An 8,881-nucleotide genomic window follows, 5' to 3' on the forward strand; every position below is an offset into this window, starting at 1 on the left:
AAAAAAACCAACCAACAACCCAACAAGCAACAAACCCGCTATTGATTTAGAATACAGTATCATAAAAAGAAGACGTTTCTGTGGATCAGCTGTTTCTCAGGCAGATGTCCCCATTAAAAAGTAGAAGTGCTCAAAAGTCAAGTCAGTAAAGTCATTACAGTGAGTTACAATCGCATGAAGAGCTTGATTTTTGCAGTAACGTGAGGGAGCTGTATTTCAGTAAATTTGAGGTGCCTTTCTAAAATCTTTGCCTCTTTATTTCTGAAACCCCATTAGAAGTCACCGTTTTATTCAGCCACAACTTCATTTAATCACTGGGATGGCATAGGAAGTGTGGTTTATGATCTGCAGAAAATTTCCTTTGTATTTTTAATGGTTTCATTCTGTACCAGAATGCAAAGCTGGATACATGAAGATTTCTACACAACAAATTATTTAGAAACATGAACTTTCTGAATAGCTAACTCAGACCAATTTTCAAATGGGTGCTTCCCAGCTAGCGCCCTGTCCAGCCTGCCAGGCTGCTGGAGGTCTCAGTTTGGGCCCTGCCAGCTGCATGGTTTCCACTGGGAAGCTTCAGTAAAATTCACGCCATCCTGAAGAATACTGAAACTGCATCAAATGAATATTTCCTATTGGAAACTTTTTTTCTTCAGGGCATTTTCAGTCATTCCTACTGATCATATCCTGATTTAAATCGCACGACAGCCCTCTGGCAGGTCTGTAACAACTTGCCTGAAGACCAGCTCCTTGCTTTTCTCCACAGCCTTTACTGGGAGCTTGGATCCTGCCAGCAGGCAGAGCCCAGTTTCCTGGGCAGGTGGAGTCAGCCCCTACCAATCATAAAAGCTTTTATTGTAATAACTATTAAACACCATTTAATGAAATAGTCTAATAATCACTTACACTCTGCTTTTCCACCAAAAGCTCCATGTGCTTCGTGCCATAAGTAAGCATCATTATTTCTTTCCACATATGGCCTTAAGCCACGTAGCACTGCAGTGAGTTTTATTACCACCTTGCCCGAGTCCCCACGTAGTGCTTCACCTACCAGGCCCATGAAGGCAGGGCAAGGCAGGCATGACAGACGTACCTGAGGAAGTAAATCCAGCAGCCACATGGCTCAGCAGCAGAAGTCTTCCAGTCAAATCCCAAGAATGGGTGAGCTGGGTCCTTGGCTAGTGAGGCAATTCCATGACTTTGTGCCTTCTGCGGCAGGATTGGTTAGAAAACTAATAGAAAAAAAAGAATCAAAACAAAATTACTTTTTATATCGAATTAGTAGTGACAAACCATATTTGAAAAAATTTTACTTTTTGTTAAAATTGATGTTTAAAAGTTTCTCCTGAAATCACAGCATTCTGAAACTTTACAAAGGCTTGGAATGTGAAAATACCCAGTTCATGTGTGAGTTTTGTTTCTTAGATATAAAAAATAAGTAATAAAAATGAAAAGGAAAGGCAAATGCATTTAAACTTAGTTCTATTTTAATAAATCTAAGGTTGTTACTGTAATAATATTGTTGCTGAAGTGAAGACAGTTTTATCTTGAACGTGTCCCTCAATTTATAACAGTAAACCTTCACTTCTACCACCAAATCTGATTTTATACCTAGCAGCTGAACACTGGATCACTGATATCTTTGTGTTCAATTAAAGTAAGAAATTAGGAACACAAGCGTGGTTTTCACTGTCTTAAGTTAGAGTAATAACAAGACTTTTTATGTTCTCTTCTGCTAAAATTATAAGGGGGGGGAACACGACATGACACGACTGTTGTGCTCTACACTGACTAGCAAGTACTCTGTGCAAGTTGTTTTGCTCTTAGGATCATAACAACATTTGAAGTCATTTATTGATTCATTCCTGCCAGCAAAAGGGACTTCTACAGCACAGAAGCTATCACCTGCCTGCGCTCATAGCCTGAACAGGTGATGAATGGCAGGAATATCAGAGGGAGAGGCTCCTTTTGCAGTTGCTGATCCTGCAGCATTATTCACATCACTGATTCTCGGTGAAATCAGGGAAACTATTCAGGTGCTTGAAGTAAAGGCTGTGTTTTGTTGATGACCATATTTTTTTGCTGTAACTGTCAGTCAGATATTACATTAAGCCATGTGGCAGATATATAACAAAAATTTACACCTAGGCAAACTGAAATTGGTTGTTTTTATGGAGAAATCCAATGGCAATTCCATAGTTTTCCACTCCAAATCAGATTTTAGGAGAGAAGATGCTCTCTGCTGTAGGGTAAGCCAAAACACAGGAGCATTTGCTCTGGCAACAGGACTCATTATCACTTTATACACGTGACTTCATCCCTAAGCCAACCCTGAGGATATGGCAGAGAGAGGCTCTGAAGTCCCCTTCCTGGCTCCTGAGCATCTTTCCAGGGAAGCCAGCAGTCTAAAGGGACCATTTGGATGAAACCCGCAGGATTCCTCCTGAAGGGACAGTCATCTTTGTCATCTATCAGTCCCATTCTATATTCCACTGTTAGCCCAAATCCTCCTTTTATATGAAATGCAGGAGCATCACTGAACTCAGGAGGTGATGGTGATTAACAATGGATGAGTATCTGGTGCTTTAAGCAGACACTGACACAGGACTAGTAACAGCAGACTACTTTTGCTGTTGCTGGACCATGTTTTATAGCAACTCATGAAATCCCCTAAGCAATTCCAGCACTGCCTAGCTGATGGCATTTAAGAACATTTCTCCCTGTAATTTTTTTTAATGACTAGCAACTCCATTATTTGAATAACCAAAATACTTTCTAATGGCTGCTTGAGGAGCCTTTAATTCATACCCTGCTGTTTGGAGTTAATCCATTCATAAATTAAAACAGTGTGGGTCACCTTTGGGAAGGAGAAAGCTGCAAAAATACCCAGTTTTACACACATGAAGCACACGTGATGGGACATTTACTTTGAGCTGCTATGAAAGCGCTGTAACATACTTGACGTGAGTTGGTATTCCTACCATAATTAAGCAACGTTCATCTCTCCCTAAATTCTCTGGCAGAAGGAAATCCTGTTCAACACTATATTCTCAGATTTTTGGTCAGGGTTTTTTTTTCCTCATTTTTCCTGACATGTTTTCATAGTCACAGCAGCCGGTTTTGCTCCTGCTGATAGAAAGTAAATGCTTTTACCAATGACTCCTGTGAGCGTGGAGGGCAGCCCTGGCCCTCCGCTCCTGTGGTGGAGCCGCCAGTGCTGCCACTCACCACTCACAGGCAGCGTTCAGGAATATGCTCGTGGCATGCTGACTGGCTTCTGAAAACTGCATTATCTTTAGAAAATAGGTGAGGGGCAGAAGCAAATATTGGACATAAAGAAACAAAAAAAAGCGAAAGAGAAAGAGATGCTAAAATGTTCATCTCTCTGCTTCCAGTACAGTGACCTTCACTGTGGAGCTTCTGCCTCAGAGTAGCTCATAACAGGCTGGCAACTGCTAGCCTGGTTGCCTTCAAAATGTCACTGGTTTAACATCAAATCAAGAGGCATAATTGCATTTTTCCTTCCTTCTCCCCACCCCCCAAATTCCAGTCTGATCAGGCCCAAACCAAACTGACAGCCTATTTGTGTTCTCATGAGAAGTTTGTAAAAGGTCATAAAAGCTGCAAGTTCAAAGGGGTGGATTGTTTCCAGTGTACACGATAACTTTCCTGTTTCCCATCTGCAAGCAGTGGGCTGCACTGCCTCAAAGTTATTCCAGGATCCAGGTTGATAGGCAGAAGTCTAACGGAGTTTGAGAAAGAACTGATTGGTCTTACACTAGGAAATTCATGGTTAAAACTGTCAGACTGTGCTACCTCTTCGGTTTATTATCCTTACTCTGGACAAGTGACATTTCCACCAAAAAGCTTCATTTCACTTTCTATGAAACTGATTAAGGTAGAAAGCACGTTTCTGCATTTTGGCTAGGCACAGTTCTCACTTTATGCAGCAAATGCATTTTTAATTGCCTTTAGTTTCTACTTTATCTGATATTCTTTGTTAAACGATCTAACAGTAAGAGATGCTCATGCAAGAACATACGGAAAGAGAAGGCAACATATTCATAATAATGCAACAATAGCTCATCTTCTAGTACCCTGTGCTTACAATAAAATCAAAAGCAGTCAGAAAATCAGATTATTGCACACTGTAAAATTTATCTGAAATGTATGGCATATAGCCTGTTTTAATAAAAGACATGATGCTGGCTGCCTAACACTTAAACTGGAGTGTAAGATGGCAGGAGAAGACAACATATAAAAGTCATCATCTGCCAGGTCCACCAGCGTGTGGGCTTGCTATTTAGCAGCTCATCCTGCAGCAGATCGGAGCGGCTACACCTCCACTGCTCAGTGCAGCCCCTACGTATGAAAAAGGATCTAGTAAATTTACTGGGAAGAGCTTGAATGAGGTGGATCACACAGAGGCAGAGTAAAAGCCACCTCAACTCAGCCTTGGGAATTTTAAAAAATACTCTGCTTTGCAGAAGTATACTGAATACAGGGAAGCAGTCAAACTTCACCATTACCGTGAGAAGCTCTGACTCCAAGATGACCCAGCAGTGCCTGACGGTACGGAGGTGAGTATTGCTTGCCTTGTCTCTACCTACATACTGTCATTACTCCCTTTGAGTAACATATTTGTGTTTAACTTACACTAGGAGTATTATAACTATATTAGGTCACCATCTTGTAATATCTTGTCTCTTAATTATTAGAAAATAATATTTTATAGATTATAAATTAATCTACAAATTAATCTGTTTTCTGGGGAAAAAAATGTAATTATCATTTGAAACAGATAAAAACATTGACGAAACTCAAAATACTCCATATTTGGGTCTACAAAATAATTTTAACAATTGTTTACCAATTCTTCACAATTCATCACGTTCTTAAAGTGGTATAATTAATGGGGAATTGAAGCCACAATATTATTAATAAAGACTGAAAAAAGAATGCTACTAAAAATGTTACTAAAAAACCCCATGCTAAGTCTAAGAGAGAACACTACTGAGTTAGGCAATACCTTGTATTTCCTACTGGGCTCACAGAAACTAGTATATCTCCCACACAGAGAACTGACATATATTTGACCTCAAAGAACTCCCAGCACCTCATAGGAAAAAAAAAAATCCCTATAAGAAACCCATAGATCAGACAGGATTTGCAGCAACCTCTTAAACGCGCAGACCTCAGTTCTGCAAGCATTTCTGGGTGAGCTGCAACGTAAGTGCCTCAGCGATCTGCCAACTCCAGGTGTAAAGGGTGAGGAGATGAACCTGCTGTGCAAGATTGTAAAGAATATGTTTCCATGTGTAAAACTGGAGAGTTTGCTTTACTTTTTAAAGAAAAGATTGTTTCTCCTTTCCTTTTTAATATTTGCATTGCCAGGATCACATCATGTTAGACTCTCCACTATACTAGTGGAGCTAGAAAATCAAAGGAATTAGGAATTCAAGTCACACCTATCCAGTTGTTCAAGGGAGACTCAGTGAATGACTGGAGAGTTAGTATAACTACTGCAACATCACAGATACTAAGCAAATAAAACTTGATTAATTAGAGGTGGGGAAATTAGTTTTATTTGCTTAGAATGCATGGATCTATTTATTTATTTATTACAGAATAAATACTTGATAAAATATTGGAAGAAAAAACATTGCTGTTAAAAAGTCAAAAGCTGAAGCTAAAGCTAGTATGATTTTTTTTTTTTTTTTTTCATTAAATATGGTTACATTAGTTGTACTGATTTGGCTGCTAGGTAGCTCACAGAAAAAGCTGCTATGGCAGACCAGGTACCGCCCTTGCAGGAGTGAGGCAGAAAGCCGAGCCATCAGGGCTTGCAGCACCTTCTGCAGCAGGGTGGCCTCTGTGTCCTGGCCTCACCACAATGATTATCTAGGTGTAGGGGGTAACCTTCCTCTGTTCACTTGTGGGACTTCTGCCAGAACCAATTGTTTTAATAACAGTTTAACATAAAAGACATTTCATTTTATATAGATCTATATTTCTCTATGTATAGTGTATACATGGATACTCAGTATTCAGAGTTGTTGTCCTTTAAATGATTGAAAATATTTTCTATATTAAACACCTTTATAAATTCCACTTAAGCTGTGAGAACATAGGGGAATACTCCAAATGGACGCAGGTTGCTGCAACTGTCAGTTGGGGATTTAAGTACATAGCATGCCAATGCACTGTGTCCTTGAACCGTGGGTGAGGGAGACAGCAAGAGAAAAGGTGTTGATGGTGTGAATCTGGCTAGTTGATAAAGCCAAAATCATGACCTTTGTTAAATCAATGCAATTAGAAAATGTTCAGAAACCTCATCTTTCCAATTAATACTAGAACATAAAAGAACAGAGTGCAAGAAGAGCTGAAGTAGAACTAGAATGTTATGCTATATGTAACACACACATAACACGGAAAATCATATTAGACAAAAAAACCCATCTTGTATTAAACACACCACATCTGCACTGATGCGCAGAAAGGCTTCTAAGTATTCAATTAATTTTCCTTTACAGAGCAAGACTTTATTTTTATTTTTTAAGGAACTATCTGCAGCTGCTCTCTACCTAAACCACAAAAACCTATCCACTTAATAAAAGAACGTAACACAACTCATTGAAGCCAACAATTTCAAAAAGCATCCATTAGTTTTGGATGCTTCTGGTTTTAGATGTCTCCCTTAATGATCTTGAATGTAAACATGCTCTTAATAATTCTGCCAAAATAGGCTAATAAGTCGATGTCTTCATTTATCAGCTGAAACACCTGACCTCATGCTGTACAGATGAATTAGATGCTCTGACTTAATAATTTGTATTACTTTTCTTTATATGAAATAAAGAAAAGTTGGGCCAGATTCCCTATTCTGTTTCCATTCCTCCCAGCAACCCTGGCACTGGGAGAAAGCAGCCTGGATGGAGATGCCAGCAGAGCATCTCTGCAGCCTGCAGTGGCCTGCCTGAGAGGGGGTCACCTCCACACCCCTCTCATTGCAGCATGTGTTTGTGGAACGGAGAAGGGAATGTGAAAGGACATGTATTTTTCGGTTTGCAGATAACCCTTTCATCAGTAATGTATCTCTTCGGTCTGTTGGTGAACCAACCTGCTACTCACTGTTTCAGAAAGACTGTTAGAGACTATGGGTCCTAAATTAGAATTGAAATGACTATTTTGTTCAAGCAGGATCAATTACTTGCTAGTGTGTCTTCAGTGCTTGCTGTAGTTAGAAAGATGCACGCCTGATGCATGTGGGGAATAAGTGCTGAGCTGGGAGGTGACGCCATGGAAGTTTAGCTACGGCCTGTTGATACATTAACATTTTATGGCCACGGTAGGAAGGATTCAGGCTGAAGAAAAATGCATCCAGAAAATGAGCTGCTTATCCCCAAAAGTGAAAGAAACCAGTCAGTGGGTGTATCAGGCAGATGCCAATAGTTCCTTGTGAAGGACTACGTGTAGAGCATGGAAATAGGGACCGCTCCAGTGAGTGACCCGAGAAACCAATAGACGTGAGTGATGCCTTTCTCTGCTGCTCGACTTCTGGCTGGGAAGGTTGGAGCCTGCTCCTGGCCAGAATGAATTTTCTCTTGGGTAACTTTCCTGCAGCCCACAAGCCTAAAGCAATTTTTTCCCAAAGGAGAAAGAGTTGCACAGCCCCAAAGGGCCAACATTTCAAGAATTTATGGGATTTAAGTCACTCACTTGGTCACAAATGGTCCAGAAATAGGAGCCTCTCCCTATCCTCCAAAGAGATTGTGGCACCAGAAGACCTGAGGAGATGCTGCCACAAGCAAAGGAAAGAAGATGAGAACTGAAAGGCAGATTGCTTTTGATTACATATCCTTCATGTACAAACTCTGATGCTTTTCTCAGTGTTCTCAGGAAAATTAGATAAAAAATAATCCTTTCTCACCTCCCTTCTCCCAAGATCTGAACTGGTTGGCTTCTGACAGGGGTTTTCTGTGTCAGACCTTTGTACAGATTCTAACAGGGAACACCAAAACCTAACCTCATAGCACGTTTGGTAGGTGTGGATTAGAAGCTGTGCATTACAGAGTGGTAACTAATAATTTTCAGCAGGCAGGAGCTTGTCAGGTGGAAAGAGGGTGGGCAGAAAATATTGGCTGTAGACAAAGCCCGATAATCAGGTGAGGTATTGAACATATGGGAAGGTGGATTCAAGAAAACACTCAGGAAATTTTGATGTTTACAAAAAATTAAGTAAGGTTTTGCTAGTTTATAATAATGATAATGACCACTGCAGAAATACACAAGTTCCAGCAATTAATCTGCAAAAGCATCCTGGAAAAGAGACTAAGACAAAAAATCTTAATGAAATGAATCCTTAAAGGTGAGCAAATAATTCTAACAAAAGTGTTTTGTGGACAAATAGTTCTATTTGCAGAGTTTTAGAAAAAAATTAGAACACGCATTTGTTCAAAGTGGCTCCTGTTAGGGGTAAGCATGTATCTGACTTCAGATACTTCCCTCTGAAAGCTCTGCTGACTGTCAGGAGGATAATCTAGTCAGTAAGATGTAGGTAACAGAACATGGACACACAAATAAGTTTCTCCTTTCCTTATCTCTTATGTGGGTAAGAGTCCTGATGCTCAGATGTGACTTTGCTCTGATTTAGCCCTTCTACACGGTGAAAATTTTTGAGCGGAATGATTATTTCTCAAGCTGTAATTCAGTCGTGTCCAGTTCACTGCAGGCAGTCATTCAAACGCAGAGGCAGGTATCCCGGTGAATTGGAAAGGACAGGCTCCATAGCATGCTAGGAATTAATTTGTGTTTCTGGGACTCAGGCTGTATGGATGACATTTGTGAGGTATTTAATCTGGCGGGCAGGGTAACCACCCAG

This window comes from Falco peregrinus, chromosome 14, assembly GCF_023634155.1.
Source record: "Falco peregrinus isolate bFalPer1 chromosome 14, bFalPer1.pri, whole genome shotgun sequence".
NCBI classification, from domain to species: Eukaryota; Metazoa; Chordata; class Aves; order Falconiformes; family Falconidae; genus Falco; species Falco peregrinus.